General features: G+C 36.2%; 1 protein-coding gene across 1 annotated transcript in view; it reads left to right on the forward strand.

The window, feature by feature from the left end:
• The first annotated feature begins 301 nt into the window (after positions 1 to 301).
• Positions 302 to 18597, forward strand: part of LOC138701512 (calcitonin gene-related peptide type 1 receptor-like) — a 1012748-nt gene continuing 994452 nt past the window's right edge. The window contains exon 1 of the mRNA XM_069828480.1: positions 302 to 389. The gene's annotated coding sequence lies outside the window, so the exon portion shown is untranslated. The remainder of the gene's footprint in view (positions 390 to 18597) is intronic.

An 18597-nucleotide genomic window follows, 5' to 3' on the forward strand; every position in this document is an offset into this window, starting at 1 on the left:
CTCGTTATATGAGGATTCTATGGTTTTGCTTTGCCCCCCCCCCCCAGGAAACGGTTCTCTCTCCGCCTATGTATATTACATCTATTATTCAGAATCATTCAGATAAAATTAATTTTCATCTAAAATGTGTTTTTTTATTATTTATACTGTCTGATTATATTAAACATATTGCTACTTGAAACCGAGTTAGATCTGTTTTCTAAAATGGCGCCTAATTGTTTGTTTCAGCTGGTGGACAACAATGCGTCTCGCCCATTCATGTGCTGTGAAGACGCTTCTGCGAGAGTGCGCCGTGCCGTCTGGTTGCGTGGCTGCGAGATGCGACGCTGCAGAAGCGCCGGCAGTCGCTGCCTCAACCCGACACGCGACGGCACACCAGAGAGCGAGCGGTGAGTTGCATTCCATCCACCATTGCTTGTGTCATACTCTCGCATGCGAGCTTCAAACTGTTTCTCAAGTGTGTTTGATTTTAATTTATTAGCATTGCTGTGAAGAAATTCCGCCGTGGATTATATAGTGCGCGTATAGCAGAATTTATCAATTATGTTTTTCTACTGAGATGTTAAATGTACAGACAATAGGCGCAAATTAAAAAGAAGAGGTCTTGTAAGAACTTCAGATATTTATAATCATATAATGACTGGAAAACGCTAAGTGTTATTTTTTTCTTCTGAAAATTGAAACTAAATTAAAAAAATAAATATACACTTTTACATGAGATTAAAGTTAAAAATTAATATGTAGCCTAATACAGTAAAAAATACTTACAGTCCTATAGACATCTCTTGCGTTAGAAGGTTAAAGGAAGTGAGCGCCAAAACATTAATTTTTATGTTTTGGTTGATTCATAATAGGATTTGATGCTTGTTTTCATGTTGGTACTTGCAGGGATGGATAGTTGTGTATATTTTTCGATATTCAAAGGGAATAAATCATGTAGCTGTATACAAAGTGGAGCATTCATCTCACTTATTTCAAAATGGAAATTTTGGACTTGCTTCTGAATTCAGAAATAAGACCATCTCATAGTTTTACGTTCTTATTACCGTATATGCAAAATTTTGAGTCTATCATCCTTTTAGTACGAAAACACTCATTTTTTAAAACTCGTACAAAACATCCCTTAAATAATTCGTACATACTCGATTCAGGCAATTGTTGTTTACAGTATCTAGTTTGCATTTTAGGACTGAACGTAACGTTTGTGCTGAAGACAATAATTACTGTAATAATATTATTTTAAACTTACTGCATTGCGATCACTTTTAATACATACTTTTGATAACTTTATGTTGAGCGATTTAGAAAATATTTAGGAACGTGCAATATATGTTAATTCTGTGTTTTTTTATTGCTACTTGAGAATTAGAGTTACTACATTGCGAGCAATTTTAAGACATATTTTTCATAACTTTACTTTCAGCGATTTATAAAATATTTAGGAACGTGCAATATTTGTTAATTCTGTGTTTTATATTGCTACTTGAGAATTAGAGTTACTACTTTGCGATCAAATTTAAAACATATTTTTCATAACTTTACTTTCAGCGATTTATAAAATATTTAGGAACTTGCAGTATATGTTAATTCTGTGTTTTTTTTATTGCTACTTGATACCAGTAGCTTATTCTTTGAACACTACGTTAAGCGTTTTAGGAAACATTTAGCGACGTGTTCGATGCGTTACTTAATTATGTTTTCATATCTTATTCCTGTTCTTGATTGCTGAATCTTGGAACACTATAGTAAGCAGTTCAGAAAATATTTAGGAAGGTGTCAAATGTTACTTATATATTTTTGATAGTTGGTAGTATAATCTTAATTTGACTTGCTCCTTGCATCTAGTTGCAATCTTTTTCGTGAATTTTCATTTACTGTAGGCTAGCGGTGACCAAAACTCGAGCTGCAGTGATTACATGCGACAGTCTATGAAGTCAGGAGACGGAGGAAAGGTAGTTGGCATGAAAACTACAACCAGTGGTGGTTCCTGTACTAACATCTTGATCAATCCCGCGGATAAAAATCTCAAGCTTTGCTGTATCAGTAATGTCACTGTTGTCATCAAGAACCAGTGAATAATATACGATTTTTCTTGCTTGTTTTTTTAACCTTCCTCTTGAATATAATCAGGAATTTTCCAAATTCTTCTCTCGATACTTGGTCGAGAAATGTGTAGTTTTTCAAAATTAAAAACTTCTTATGGACAAGTTATTTAAGCTATTTTAATCATTACTATTTTGAGAAATTCTGTTCTATTAAAAGATTTAGAGCGCGAAATATTTCAAACCCCATTAGGTAGATGACTTCCTTACATTTATTTATCTCATCTTTCTCTTCCTGGCTATGATTTAAGACATGTCAATTCCTGGCGTTTAACAGTTCGTTGGCACATAATATTGAATCACTTTTTGTAAAATATTATTATTAAATGAATAATTACCAATAGTTACCCTCATCTAAAGATTAAGAAGATTAAAATTGAGATAAAACCTAATAATTTTATCCTTTTAAGGAGAAGATCTAAAAATATCAGTATTCATGCACGTACAGAAGAATTATAAAAACACATACTTAGTGCTCAGTAATAATAATAATAATAATAATAATAATAATAATAATAATAATACTTACTTACTTACAAATGGCTTTTAAGGAACCCGAAGGTTCATTGCCGCCCTCACATAAGCCCGCCAGCGGTCCCTATCCTGTGCAAGATTAATCCAGTCTCTGTCATCATACCCTACCTCCCTCAAATCCATTTTAATATTATCCTCCCATCTACGTCTCGGCCTCCCTAAAGGTCTTTTTCCCTCCGGTCTCCCAACTAACACTCTATATGCATTTCTGGATTCGCCCATACGTGCTACATGCCCTACCCATCTCAAACGTCTCGATTTTATGTTCCTAATTATGTCAGGTGAAGAATACAATGCGTGCAGTTCTGTGTTGTGTAACTTTCTCCATTCTCCTGTAACTTCATCCCGCTTAGCCCCAAATATAATAATAATAATAATAATAATAATAATAATAATAATAATAATAATAATAATAATACATTATTCAGCGTGGCAATTAATGTTTCTATCCTAATTGAACCGTTGAGCAAAGTAAACATATTACTTTTGTCCGGCAGAACAACAAAGAAGTACTCTTTCTCATTCTTTACGAAACCACCTCTTACTGCTTGTAGAGACAGAGTTTGTAGAGCAACATGATACCGCCACTGCTTGCCTTCAGTACGTGAATGGAACAGACAGCTATGTACAGGAAACTCCTCGTACCCGTTTTGAATGTCTGTGATTAGACGATGTAATCACGACACCCGCTTTGGTCACCGCTGCTGTAGGCGTACTGATGTGTGAAGACACTACGCTGAGTAAAAATTGATCAGAGCTTTGTAGGCCTACAGCTTCCAATAAAAATACATTATTCAGTGTATTCATATTATGGAACATTTCTACGTAATTCTTAGCATATATCGGAAATAAATGAAGTGTGTAACGCTAGTGAAAGCAGTTTTGAACAACTCACACGTGGAATCTCTGAAAATAGTTGAAATACAGTTGTAATAGGGAGCATCGCATCCCAACTCATAGCTAAATTAATTTAAAGTTTTCATCTACATATGCTTGTGTCCTCACAGATTTTTCTGTTGAGGTAACGATGAATATAGAGTTTAATACAGTATTTACTTGATGGAGTCGGTAAATGTGTAAGATACTTGTGCAAGTAATTTTATTTTCGTACATTGATTACTGTAAACTGAGAAAATAATGGAATAGTGGAACAATGAGAAGGAAAGTTTAAGGTAATGAATACCGTTTAGATCTGATTAAGATGATCTCGGTTATATAAATTGGTGAAATGAACCACTTGATAGTAAACATTGAATGTCATTAATCATGCACATGCACTACGATTAATTCATGTATTCAGTTCCATTATTGTTATTAGCTTTAAGTGTAGGGTAACTAGATAGCCTACCATTCCTCAGGAATAAGCAACCGCATTTGGAAAAGGGGAGGCTGTCTTTACCTCTTTCCACCAGCTGCGGCGTTCTGTTGTGATTTTGCACTCTGTTTACAAACATAGGGTGTCTGCTGAGTTTCAGTGGTGGCTTGAATGCACTATGATATTCTTTAACGAAATGTAATGCAATTATCTCAATATGAACGCTGAACATTGTAGATTTCGTGCCGTTTGTACTTCACATTTTTCTTGGTGACTTTCTGGCAACTCCTATTTTTAACAAGTTTATCTATATTTGGCACAAATGATGATGTACAGGGTCTTAGAATATATACCAAGTGATCGTTGCGTATCCTATTTCGATACTGGCTTTCAATGTAATTCATTTTAGAAAAGGTTTGCTCGCAAATATATGTAGATCCGAAGATTGTCATTACATTTGTTGCAAACACACGAAACTGTGGAAATCTATCACAGGGCAGTGATTTAAATAGTTCCCAGCCTCCTTTGTTAGAATATTTAATTGTAGTAGAATTATGTAATTCAAGTAGGCCTACTTCCATTTAGAGATTATGTGGAGCCTCGCTGAACAAATGAGACACTTCACTTGGTCGTTCTCTTTGACTCAAAAATATTACAATTCCCATGATTTGTGAAATAAATAAAGTCATTGAAAATTACAATAATGCACAAGGCTGCCGGCACTGCGAATAAAATACTGCGAATATCATATTAAGGGACGGACAGCTGGCAAGTCCTTTCCCCTCAAGTCAAGGAGGTGGGGCTGCTCATAACGCACGAGTTAACAGTTGAACTTGGCTGTTATATTCAGTCAGGACTGCTAAGGGTGCGCGTTAAGGATAGCAACACATAACACTTCACGTCTGCTTCTGCTTGTCTGGGGGAAAAATTAGGCTTGTGTCGTGGCGAAAATGAGAGTTACTTAATAATGATAATAATAGTAATAATAATAATAATAATAATAATAATAATAATAATAATAGTTTTATTTTCCCTGGCAGAGTTAAGACCATCAGGCCTTCTCTTCCACTCACCCAGGATCAAAGTGCATACAGAAAAATACATAACGTTCCTACAAGCATTAACTTAAAATATAACTAAATAAAATAATAATAATAATAATAATAATAATAATAATAATAATAATAATAATAATAATAATAATAAAGAAAAAGGGAGAGATTGAATATATATGAATATAATCACAAACAGGAAAATACATTTCGATATACAAGTATTAACTTAAAAAAAAGAATTAATACATATGAATATAATCACATAACTAAATGAATAGTACAATTAGTAAATCAGTATGGGTTACATTGAAACATTAAGAAGTACCTAGATATTAGTGTTAATGGAAAAAACAAAGTAATGACTATATTAATAATAATAATAATAATAATAATAATAACAAATTATACCTCCAAAAAAAAACTAATTTTGTGCATTTAAAATATTTCTAAAGAATCTAATTTTAAACGACTGTTGACTAAGACTACCCTTGATTTTCAGTGGCACCGAATTCCAGGAACGGACAATGGCTATTGGAAAAAGAGCTTGAGTACAGAGATGTCTGATGACGTGGTATTGATAAAAACAGATTGTGCTGTGAACGTGTATTATGATTATGATGTGAAGCTAAGAAAGTAAACCGAGAGGCAAGGTAGTTAGGTGTGGAATCATGTATAATTCCATATAACAGGCAAAGAGAATGTACTAAACGTCTATCTTGCAAGCGGAGTGAGGAGAGTCGTAGAAAATGTTCCTTATATGATCATGTCTGCGGATATTGAAAATAAAGATCTTCGACGCAAATTTTATTACAGTTCAAAAATATGCTGACAAATTATATGCCTTATTAATTTGTTATGTAACACTTCATAACAATAATTGTGAAATAAATATTCAGACGTGCGTGCAGCGTAATGGACATGAGCAAAGTTCTCTCCTAGGAATTTGCTTTCGTACCATCATCAAACACTTATTTTAACCATATTGTTGAGAAGAAAATAACTTAATCTTAAAGATAAAAAGAAATGCAACTACTCTATTTGTTCCATAGGCCATTTTCTGGTTTAGTACCTTTTCTGTGAAATCAGTTTTGTAAATCCGGTTCAAGATTTGAACTGCACAAAGGTAGGTGGAAACTATGCTTTTATCACGTATACAGGTACTTAAAATAGTTTTATTTTGGTTCATTTGCGGAATAATGATGTCCAAAAGTGTGTATGTTCAGCCGAACATGGCTACTAAACGGCAGGCGAACCTACCCAAATTACGAAATTCCTTACAAGACAAAAAGGCATACAGTTCTGAGCCTATCTTTCAGTAGCTGAGGGTGGTGTAGCGCTGTGCAAATTTATAAATTTCAATTGTGAAAGATAAGGAGCTTGTGAGATTGGAAAGAAAAGTGATCGTCGAAGAGCCTCCATTCTTGATTCAAGGACCTCAGGTTTACAATTCTGTGGAATTCTTTCATGACGTTTTGTAATACTTCTCTATACTTCTCAAGTAAACGAACTTGATCCTTCTTAAAAACTGATTCCGGTTGTGGAAAGTGGTATACATTTTTATTTGCAACTTGGCGTAACCACAGTCTTAATTTTTCTATGAATACCCTCAAATTATGTACGAAACTTACAGTAAAGTTCTGTTTTCCTTGGAGATTAACATTGAACTCTTTGAGATGCAAAAATATAGGTCCAACAAAATTTCTCACATTTCAGTCTTTGCTTCTGGAATCTGTAGTTCTTGAATTTCCATCAAATATTTTCATTGCGGCTAATAAAAAACTTCTGTAACATTCAATCCCTATTCAGCCATTTGTCGTTTTTTTAGAGTGACATCGCTATAGTCAGATTCAATATCGTTCAGAGATTACATTTTAAACTGCCTATAAAAAATCGGGATAGGCTGTATTGGAGAGACAGCCGCAAGTTTTATGTGTACCTAAATACGTCACTCGAAATGGAATGTTGAACCTAAGATATAAGAATGAAGATATGCACTCACATTTAGTAGTCAAGTATAACAACATTTATAATTTTATTTATAACAGGCCGCAATCTTATACGCAGTGAGAATAAGCATGTCGGTTGCTATAGTAACCATCGTGTTCTATCGTTTGCTACCCATTGCTTATACGCCCGTTCCCATTTGCGCTGCATCTGCCTCGAGTCTCGACATTGAGAATTTTGTCTCTTAAATATATTCCAAAATTTTTCCAATTTAACCTGTCGACTGCTGATTGTTGTTCAATTGAGATTGTAACCAGGTCCGTTATGAATCGTTTGACATCACTGTGAGCGTTCTGCCGCTTCGAAATCTTGAGTTACACTGCCTCGGCTGTCGTGCGACCCGCCAATTCGTGCAACTTCCCCTTCCCTCCCGAATATCGCTAGATGACGTCACCCGCTCCAACTCAAGTTCACGTTGGATAACCTACAGTTATCCTTCGTCTGTCGATCGCCGTTTACTTCATTGGAATATGTTGTGTAGTTTAGAAATTATACAAAACTCGTCTGAAAATGTGTTGATCGATTTTATGGGATGACATCTTAGTAATGGACCGATATTATATACGCGTATTCATGTCAGAAGGATGTTTGGATCTGATTTTCTACCTTTATAGCCACTTCAATCATGTTGTCACATGATGCAGGAGTGCCACAATGTGCCTAACGATGACTGATGAAGTGAACTGTTATGGAACTTTTTTGGAAGTCCTTTTTCAGATAAGAATTTCTGAAATATATACCAACTCAGTAAAGTAGATGAAGCATAGGGCTTTTCCATCCTTCAAAACCGTGAAGTACTTTTACACCCAGTCAGTATTAAAATTGAACTTCCACTCTTTTCACTCATTTCGTTCCGCCCTGATTGTTATGCACGCATTGTTGTGGGATAACTCAATAGACTAATTTGTGTTCTTGTTGGTATAACTGAGTACATTTTTAGCAGCTTTGCTCACAATTAGCGTCATCAACTCATCACATGTTGATAGAACTATCTCGATGGTTTTTCTGTCAGTGTGTACTCCCTCCCCTTCTTTAATTAATAGAAGTGCTTTCTCCTCTTCAGGAGAAGATTCTGATACCGATGAAATTTATTAACAATTTTACAAGAATGTATCCTATTATCAAACACAGTTAATGGTCAAGGTTGTGTGCGGTAGATTGCTAAGACAACACGTGACGACTTCACATAATATTATATATCCCATTAGAATCTACGGTCTTAGATGATTCTGATGAATTTCGTCGATAGTTTGAAAAGCGTTCTTATGAACTGCAATGGATTTTTTGTTCCAGCCTCCTATCAAATTTAATCCGGGTCTTTCTTGAGGGTATAGTCCAGATCAGCTTACTTAATACCCCAAAGGTGAAGCCTAACCATCCCCCCCCCTCCATTACTACACATGCTAGTGGATTATGGTGATTTTCTAATTTGCAGGTTGAATTTTCTTTTGCCAACTTCTTTTCATATTTCGGTACTGAGACAGCAGTGACAGCAATTTTCGGTAGTGCAAATTCTGAAAATTCAAATTGTTCTAGATTTCTGAGCCGATTACTGGAAGCTAGTGAAATTTTAACATACTAATAATTAATTCATATCAGTATTAATATTAGCACATAAGTTATTTTGTGCGTTGCGTCGTGTTTTGCTTACAATAATTCAAGATTATAGTCGGATAAATTTGTAAATAAATATAACATATTTGGTGTGATACATGCCCTTGGGTAATCGATAGAAATTAACATTTCACATTTTAATTAATTTTTTTTCGTGTTTAGACTTTTATTACAATAATGTGAAAGAAAATAGTATGGCAGTGGCTCCTCCAAGAAAGAAAGCGTGTGCCATTCGGAGTATGCCATTCGGGAAGAATTGAAGAAAGAATATGATGAAGACTGAATTATGCGCACGCAAACAGCAATTATAACTAGAGTAGCAAAATTATTAGGAGTAAGTATTCTTAAGCATACATTTCAAAGTGGCATTCAGTTTTCAGAATTCGTACTAATCATTTCACGTGATCAAACAAAATACATTTTTAAGTTAGGTTTCGTTTTATTTTTTCGTTAACTCTATAGCATCATCTATTAGTGCTTTATGGTTGTACTAACAGATGGAGTTACTTGTCAACAATGTGACGCTGAAACTTGTGTTCAGGTTACTGCCCAGCGACAGTCCTGATATATTGTATTTTATATTTTTGATGATTGGCTGATTAATATTAATCCGGCACACTCACAGTCACACAAATTTCCAGACTCAAGACACCCAGGCAATTTTTCTTCTTCGAGAAAAATTCACCGACACCCGAGCCCGGCAATCGAACCCGGGACCTCCAGATCTGGAAGAGCATGCTGACAACAGATCACGAAGGCAGTCGTTAGGTCTCGTGAATCATAAACTTTTTAGTCAAAGCAATGAATTTCATGTTGTCAGAGAGAATAACCTACTTTTTAATATTAGATCATAATATTAATCTACTTCTATTATTATCAGGCAGTAAGCCCTTGGCGATTTGTGTCAGAGGAAGAACAATTTGTTTGTATGCATCTGAAGTCTGATTATATCAGAATATTTTCTACGACTCTCCTGGCTCCGCTTGCAAGATCGACGATTAGTACATTCTCTTTGCCTGCTACATCGAATTATACATGATTCCTCACCCAACTACCTTGCCTCTCGGTTTACTCTCCTAGCTTCACATCATAATCGTAATACACGTTCACAGCACAATCTGTTGCTATCAATACCACGTCATCAGACATCTCTGTACTCAAGTTCTTTCTCAATAGCCATGGCCCGCTCATGGAATTCGCTGCCGCTGGAAATCAGGGGTAGTCTTAGTCCCCAGTTGTTTAAAATTAGGTTGTTTAGAAATATTTTAAATGCACAGAACTAGTTTTTAGGTATAATTTTTATTTATTATTATTATTATTGTTATTATTATTATTATTATTATTATTATTATTATTATTATTTTACACAGTCATTACTTTATTTTTCCATTAACACTAATATCTAGGTAATTGTCATTGTCTCAATGTAACATGTGCTGTGCTGATCATACTAATTGTACTATTCCTTTAGTTGTGAGATTATATTCATATGTATTAATTATTTTTTTTTCTTTTAACTTAATACTTGTATACTAGAATGTATTTTTCTGTTTGTGATTATGTATTCAGTCTCTTTTTTTTTTATTACATATATTTTTTTTTATTATTGTTATTTCAAAGTTAATACTGATTGTGTATATGTATTCAATATCTCTTTTCTACTTAATTATGTTTATTATTATTTTTAAGTTCATATTTGTATTTTTTCTGTATGTGATTTGATCCTGGTTGAGTGGAAGAAAAGGCCTGATGGCCTTAACTCTGCCAGGGAAAATAAAACTATTATTATTATTATTATTATTATTATTATTATTATTATTATTATTATTATTATTATTATTATGTAATATGTAGCTAATCGGCGATGTATGCAATGGAGGGGGAAAGGAACTGGTCACCCTACCCTATTATCTTCTGGCCTAGATGCCTTACAAGTGGTGCCTTGTTGGTATCACTTGCGAGGTTCAGTCAGACCTGTCTTCGGACAGTTGACTAAACAACAACAATCTACTAACTACCAACATAATATGCAAAGGATCCAAGACGAAAATATAGGCTACTCTTTCACAAATTATTGAACCATCTAGAAAATATCTCACAATATAAAGATGAGATGTGGTAAATAAGTAAGACAGCGTTATTGTTAATAATAATAACAATAATAATAATTTATTATTATTATTATTATTATTATTATTATTATTATTATTATAGTACATGGGATTGTGATTTTACCCTCTTTGGTGATATCTGGTATTAGTCGGCGACACTGAGGAGACGGTCAAATTAGCCTTTCACTATAGGAACTGCTCTTAAGTGATCCTCACTATAAATAGGGCGGTCTGAGTGCGTTGTCGACCATACCGCCTTATATTAGTGCCGTGGTCATGAGAGCATGAAGCTCTATCTCCATGCTATACGCTTTTATGATGATAAAGAAGTTGGGGGGGGGGCAATGAAAACTTACTCGATCGCGCATCCATACAAGAGAATCTGGGGCTGCCCCACTGCAGTTTCATTGAAGGCACGTAAGAGAATTCTGAAGTAGAATAGTAGAAAATGGACGTAACCTAATAGCTACCACATAAGCAAATTAATATAATGTTTTATCGACTTGTGATAAACCATTGTAATCTTCTCGCGTTCATGCGAAAACAAAGCAGTAAGTCAAATTATATTACATTGTTTTTTTCTCTCGTTTTAGTCACTTTTTTATTTTTGCCATTAGGCCTATTCTAGACTGTCTACTGATGTCTTTGTATGGATGTAGCCTATGCTCAAAACAGTATATAGTGAGGACGTGAAGTACCAGGAATCAAAGATGATTAGCACTTTATTACTACCGACCTTAAACCTAAATGTTACTAAATAAGCCTAAATGTTCGTAGCTTAAAGAAGTTATCATTCTTACTAAAACTACATTACATTCATTACCAGCCTTGTGTACTAGTGGTCAGAGCTTCTGATTACAGTTGATGAGGTTCCGGGTTCGATTCCCTGTCAGAACACAGAAATTGTTCCTGTGTTCGTCTATGGTCTGGAAATTAGGTTAGGCTTAGGTTTAAGACCTTTCCCGCCACTTCATAATCATCCTATCATAATATCGTCGGGCAGCGTAACTCTGCCTTCCAGGCGCCTGAATCTCAGAAGTGGGTTACAAATAAGCCATTGCCAGGAGAGGCCAGATATGTCAAATGAAACCTGGTGGCATTGGGCACAAAGAAACATTACATTCATTGCTATTATTGTTTATTATGATTTTTCATTTCTTTTGTTACACCCCAGATCACATAACAGATTGCTCTCCCTTATAGGCTTTGACGGTAACAATTTTTGTCAGGTTTACTATGCTGCCATCTAGTTGTTACATAAAAAGTCACGTCATAACTCCCATTTGAATTGCATTAGCGACTGTACTGCCATCTCGTGTTCGTTTACGGCGGACGGGTGGCGATCCTGGCGATTGTTCTCTTCAAAGTGTTACCGATTTTAACATAGGGATGAGCAATCTGTTATATATGTGATCAGGGGTTACACATTTGAAATACACACAATATGGAATCTGAATAGTATTTGTGAATTTGTTGTTGAGTAGCTTGCCTCCCCTGATTAGCATTTGAAATTATGGCAGCCTAACAGTTGCAAAGTGACTAACTATAGTGATATCTGTAATATGCGTGTATTCGAGCAAGTGTTGCAAATACTGAAGTGTGCCTAACAGCTAGAAAATCACTAATTTTTAGCAGGTGATCAAGTAATGGGGGAAAAATATATATTTTTAAGTCGGTTATTTAACGACGCTGTATCAACTACTGGGTTATTTAGCGTCGATGGGATTGGTGAGATGGTATTTGGCGAGATTAGGGCGAGGGTTCGCCATAGATTACCTGACATTTGCCTTACGGTTGGAGAAAACCTCGGAAAAATCCCAACCAGTTAATCAGCCCAAGCGGGAATCGAACCCACGCCTGTACTTAACTCCGGATCGACAGGCAAGTGCTTCAGCCGACTGAGCTGTGGCTGTAAAAATGAAGTTGCAAATTAGTATCTCATTACATTGTATGGACTATAGTACGCGCTTTCCAACCTAGCGGTGCGTGATTAGATTCCCGACTGAGCGGATATTTATCTCTATTTCACGGGACTGGGTGTTTGTTCCTTTACTTTTGATTATTCTGTGTGTCTCCACAAGTATCCTGTGTCGTGCCCCATGTTTAGGAATATGTCTAATGTTAACCGAATGAAATCCCCTCTCCTATGGCGTAACAGGATGGCCGGGTAAAACAGGAAAAAAAGAAAGTTAGTTCAGGATGCGGCTAGTTCTCAGTTGGACATGTGTGTTTGTGCGTCTGAGCTAGTCAAAATGTTTATGTAAAATAACCGAAATTTAAACAGTGAAATCTTTCAGCAGAATAAGACGCTGCGTACAAATTTAAAATATCCGTTCAGGAGGAGAGTAAATGTGCTCTTGCAGTGAGAGTTTTGCATTTCATATGAACAAAGTGAACATAAGCCAACGCCAGTATCAACAAGTGAAGATGGACAGGCAACAGTAATTTGTAAGTCTATAAATACAGATAGGGCCGTGGCATAACTCTAACTTAGTAATAAGGAACAGTGTGGAGTGTGCATAAGTTTAGATGTGCAAAGAAACGGGAGCGGCTGAAAAAATTGAAATATGTGGCTCAGATGTAAGTGTAACACTTGAAGCATTTAAAGCAAACATCTTATCACTAATTTATCACGTATTAAGTGCAAATATATTGGCTGCAAAATTTTGTGAAAGTCGTTACCAGGAAATACAGCGTAATAGAATTAAAAAAGAGATTATCGTTTCCTGCGGTGGCTGAGTGGTCTAGATATTCGACCTACCCCGCAGGCGGTCCGGGTTCGAATCCTGATCAGGTCTCAGATTTTAAACGAAAAATTCGTAGCGACATATGTAGCGACATATGTTCGTGTTTTCTCGGGGTTCCCCTGTTTATCATCATTAGACACCGACATATCTCCATTACATTATCTTTGTCGATAACCGGCAGAGGGACCTGGTAGGTCTTTGCGTAGTCAGCTTATGTTGGGAATACGCCTATCTGGGGGTCAGCATAGCCTAATAGCCCAGATCACATAGGCTATATAACAGATTGCTCATCCCTATGTTAAAATCGATAGCACTTTGAAGAAAACAACCGCCAGAATCGCCACCCGTCCGCCGTAAACAAACACGAGATGGCAGTACAGTCGCTAATGCAATTCAAGTGGGAGTTATGACGTGACTCCTTATGTAAAAACTAGATGGCAGCATAGTAAATCTGACAAAAGTTGTTACCGTCAAAGCCTATAAGGCCGAGCAATCTGGGTATATATGATCTAGGCTAATAGTTATATCAGAAGGACATATGGCTAGGGTTCGTACTCATCCTTGATGATGATGATAATTGACAATGAAAGCTCTGATGGTCGAGGTGTAACTCATGTGAAACAACGAAACAAAAATCTTATCACTAATTATTGGATCGAATTGGGATATATTTGCTGAAAAATTACCTGAAAGGCCTAATCGGAAAATATGGCATCATAGAATTGCCGAAGGCAGCTGTATTGATAAGTGCTCATATACAGTACTGCTAACGTGTTTATTGTAAACTTTAGTTTGTATTAGTTACGTAGTTGTCGTTTAGTCAACTCTCCGAAGACAGGTTTGAACTTCACAAGTGACAGTAATAAGGCATCAATCATGAGGCAATTAAGCCTTAGAATTTCAGTGATGTCCAAGGAGAAGTCGCTTGTAGCTACACGTAATTAATAGTCCTAATGGTGTGAATTGATCACTCGTGATCGTGCTTTGTTCTTGAGCTATTTCATAAGTGAGGAAGTTTTTTTTGTATATCTAGGTTGTTCCGGAGATAACCAGACATTTAAGAGAAACACTACACAGTAATTGGAGACTTTTTGTATCGTTTGCTCCCCAAAGACTACGAATTTCTCCTTTTAAAACAAATATTTCTGCGCTGAGGAGGACTGGAGATCTATCAATTGAGGTTCCTCACGAGCAGATGTGCAGTGCCGGACTGCAAACTTAGAAGTACAACGTTGAACACAGTGGTTATTATTTATCTGCTTTAATTCAGTTTCTTCGTCATTTTTTACAAACTTCGTAGAACAATGAATGGTAGAGTATAGAAAAATGAAACCGGAACAGTAATTAGAAGAAAAAGGTATTTTATTAACTGATTAAAATCAGGAATAAAATTACATGTGATTAATGTTAACTGTGAAATGGGATGCTCATCTGTAATACGAGTTTTTTTGATTTTACAATGTTCAGTTTTGTATAAAAAATTGTTCATATACACAGGTTGTAACTTTAATAATGGCAAGTATTTATTTATTACGAATATACAAGTGATACCTCTGTGAAACATCTACAGTCCTTCAATTAGTAACCAGCATTGTCTACAACACGTTGCCAGCGATGTGGAAGTCGTATCCCTGTAGCAGCTCCTGTTCTGTTGATGTTTCTGTTGGACCGCCCTACTGCCTGCAGAATATCGGAAACAGTCCGGAATCGAACTTCACGAAGTGGTTCCTTCATCTTTGGGATTAAGTCATAATCACAGGGGCTTACGTCCGGTGAGTGTGGTAGATGGAAAAGCACTTTCCACCTCCAGAGACGTACAAATCAACTACAGGTGTGCCGTGTGCGCCCTTGCGTTATCCTGCAAAATGATGGGAGGGTCCTACAAAACGTGTGGATGCTTTCTTCGCAATGCTGGTATCAGATTATGCTTAAAAAAGTGACGGAAATACTGTGCATTAACATTCTACCTTTGCGGGACAGTATGTGTTAGGATGACGCCTTCACAGTCGTACACAACAATCAGCATAACTTTCACATTCGTAGGGGTACGACGCATCACTGTTTTGCGAGATGACCCGTAATGACGCCACTTATTTGATTGGCGCTTAAGTAGAGGTTCGTATGACCTAGCCCATGTCTCATCAAGCGTAACAATACGCCGTAAGAAGGCGTCTTCTTCACGATCATAACGCACCAAGTGAGTTTGAGCGGTGTTGTATCGTATCCATCGCTTCATCCATCGCTGTGCCTCCGTCAAATCCCAATTTTTCTCATTTTCAGGCCATTCTTTAGAATACGAAACACAGTCATATGCGATATTCCTATCTCCTGGGCTAACTCACGTAACATTCGTTGTCTAATAGCCCGGGAACAGCTTCCATTTCCTCTTCACTAACACTCGGACGACTCGGTCGAGCCGTGATTTCCACGTGGTCACGCCCCTCGTTGAAGGCTCGAAGCCACCTCGCCACACTGCTGTATGGTAACGCCGTCTCTCCACATGCCTCAACAAGACCGTCATGAGGTCATGACATTGTCGTGCTATACTACCACGGGCAGATTGAATTTTCAGCCAAGATCGCTGTTCCTACTTTGTAAACATGGCGAAACACAACCGCTTAGAGGTATAACTAACAGGAGACTAATTTCAACTATCCACAGCGCACAGCGCATGCGCTGTGAGTCGGACTGAAGAGTCCTTTTATGGGGAAGGAGGGCAGACCTAGACCGTCCTGCCTAGACTAACATGTGGTAGAAGTGACAACAATTAACTCCGTCCCGTTTCGCTTTAACAGCAGTGTTGTCACTATTAAAGTTACACCCCACGTATAATACCTGGTCATCATTTTGTTTTTACTAATATTTCTAATGCTAACCTGACTATACCTTTGGATTAACGGTTGAGAACCGCAAACACTATGTTACCCCCTTCCACGACCGGAGTTTGTTGGTACTAGTGTAAAATACAAACAAGTCACTCTACTAGGTATAGGAGGGAAGAAAAGTAGTGCATTGATTTACGTAAAGTAGAAACTATTACGATTTTCAGTTTGATCATTTTCGTTAGGTTTCTGTTTACTCAAAATTCAGTACAGTATTAACAATAAGTGTTTTTACTCACTAACTGAATTGTCCAGGCGGACATATTCATTATGCAATGTATAATATACTGTCTACAGAACATTAGCATACAATATGGAGAGTGCATTTAAATTCAAAACTAATCAAAATCTGGATATTTTAACAACTTGTTGAAAATGATGGCCGTTCATTTCTATACGGGCTTCAGTTCTTTTGTGTGCATATTATCGAAAACGTTTTAAGCATATCTTCTGAAATTGAATGTATTGTTTCTGGAATGTAATTCTTTAATTCTTTTATTGTTGTAGGATGTTTAACAAACACAACTGTTTTACTGTAACCCGAAAAGAAATAATGCAAAGCATCAATCGACGTGGGGGGAGGGCACAATCCTGTGCCTCTTGAAATAATAATTCTGTAGCTACTCTATAACAGAGTACCTTACTTACATATTGTAATCACTTCACTTCTGCCCGATTCGCATAGATAAATTTATTCAGATTGCTGTCTACTGTCCGTCCAAGTAGTTATGTCGCAGGGTCGTAGAAAGAGGGAAATCATGTGACAGTTACTTAACGAGGCCCTTTTATTTAAATTACTTTAAACAGTTGTATAACATTACGTAGACGTCCAATTCCTGACAGCAAATAATGTTTTCAGAAAAGAGCTAAGACAGCCCAGCCGCTAGTCTTTACAGAGGGGCCAGTAAAAACGGATGTCGGAAACAGGGAAGCGACGTAACCAAACGGATGTAGTACCTGTGCGAAAATATGATTCAATAATGAATGCACTTTGTTCACTGAAAATATGACCATATTTCTGGAACATACTGTACACACTCAGTACTATATACTGTGACCGTAAGACGACTTTGCGTATGCGGCCTTGGGTGGAGGTTCACTAGTAGAAGGAGTGGGATTGAAGTACATTCAAAAACTCAGGTACAAGGAAAATTGAAGTAAAAATAGAATGATGTCTCTGTATAATGTAGAGCCATACATGTTGTGATTTTGACTACATAAGACCTCAGATTAGCGTATTTTAATTTGTTTAGTAATTTGAAAATATTAACACCTTCCAGATATTTATATTAGGTTTTCGAAAATATGTCGTTTAAGAAATATACTATTTCCTCTTGTAACTCTGGCCTTAGTTTAATTATTTCTAAGCCAAAAGGTTTTCCATGTAATTGAAAATCAGTTTCAATTATTTTAAGTTGAAGAAGTCTTTTGTTATGAAAATCTATTTGTAGTTCATTCAAGAGTTCAATGTAATATAAGCCTATTAATTTTATATCTTCTATGCAGTATTGCTAAATGAGTGTAGGTATACAAGGAAAATTAAATAATGTTCTTTTCTGATAAATTTTGTTTTCATATGTCTGTCCACAAGTAAAAGAAAAGAATTGATGCTGTTGTACATATGAACTATATTTTTATTATGCCCCTGAAGGTACCGATTTAATTTGTCGAGGTCTTCTGAAATTTCGGCAAGGAATCCAAATCTAGTAGCCAATTTTCGCCCCAACTAGAGAATTTTTATGTCCTATTAATAGTTAATTATTTATGAAGATACTGAAATCCTAGGCCAGCGAAATATATTTCAAACATAGACAACAATTACCGGCGCTAAAAATTATTGTTATAAGGAAGTACACATTACTGCACCTTTTCCTTCGTAAAAGCAGAAATTATTTCCCATGTGTCAAAAATCCGACGAATCATTTTTCCACGGCTAATCCACCTTACAGCTCTATAATATAGTATATAGGGCCTACGGAAAATCTGACATTCTTCTCCATACCCTTTACGAATTTTCGGAATTGCCGATGTTTTAATGACTGATTTTATTTGGTTTGTAGTGTCAGCAACCAACTCCATAACATTTTTCATACTGCATTTGTTGTTTTGCTCCTTAGTACCCCTTGGTGAATTATAGCTACTGGATGAGAGTTATATAATTATCAATGTTTAATTGTGAAATTACAGGAAATGAAGTTATAAGTTGTAACATAATAATAATAATAATATTAAT

Source organism: Periplaneta americana, chromosome 6, assembly GCF_040183065.1.
Source record: "Periplaneta americana isolate PAMFEO1 chromosome 6, P.americana_PAMFEO1_priV1, whole genome shotgun sequence".
In the NCBI taxonomy this organism is placed as follows: Eukaryota; Metazoa; Arthropoda; class Insecta; order Blattodea; family Blattidae; genus Periplaneta; species Periplaneta americana.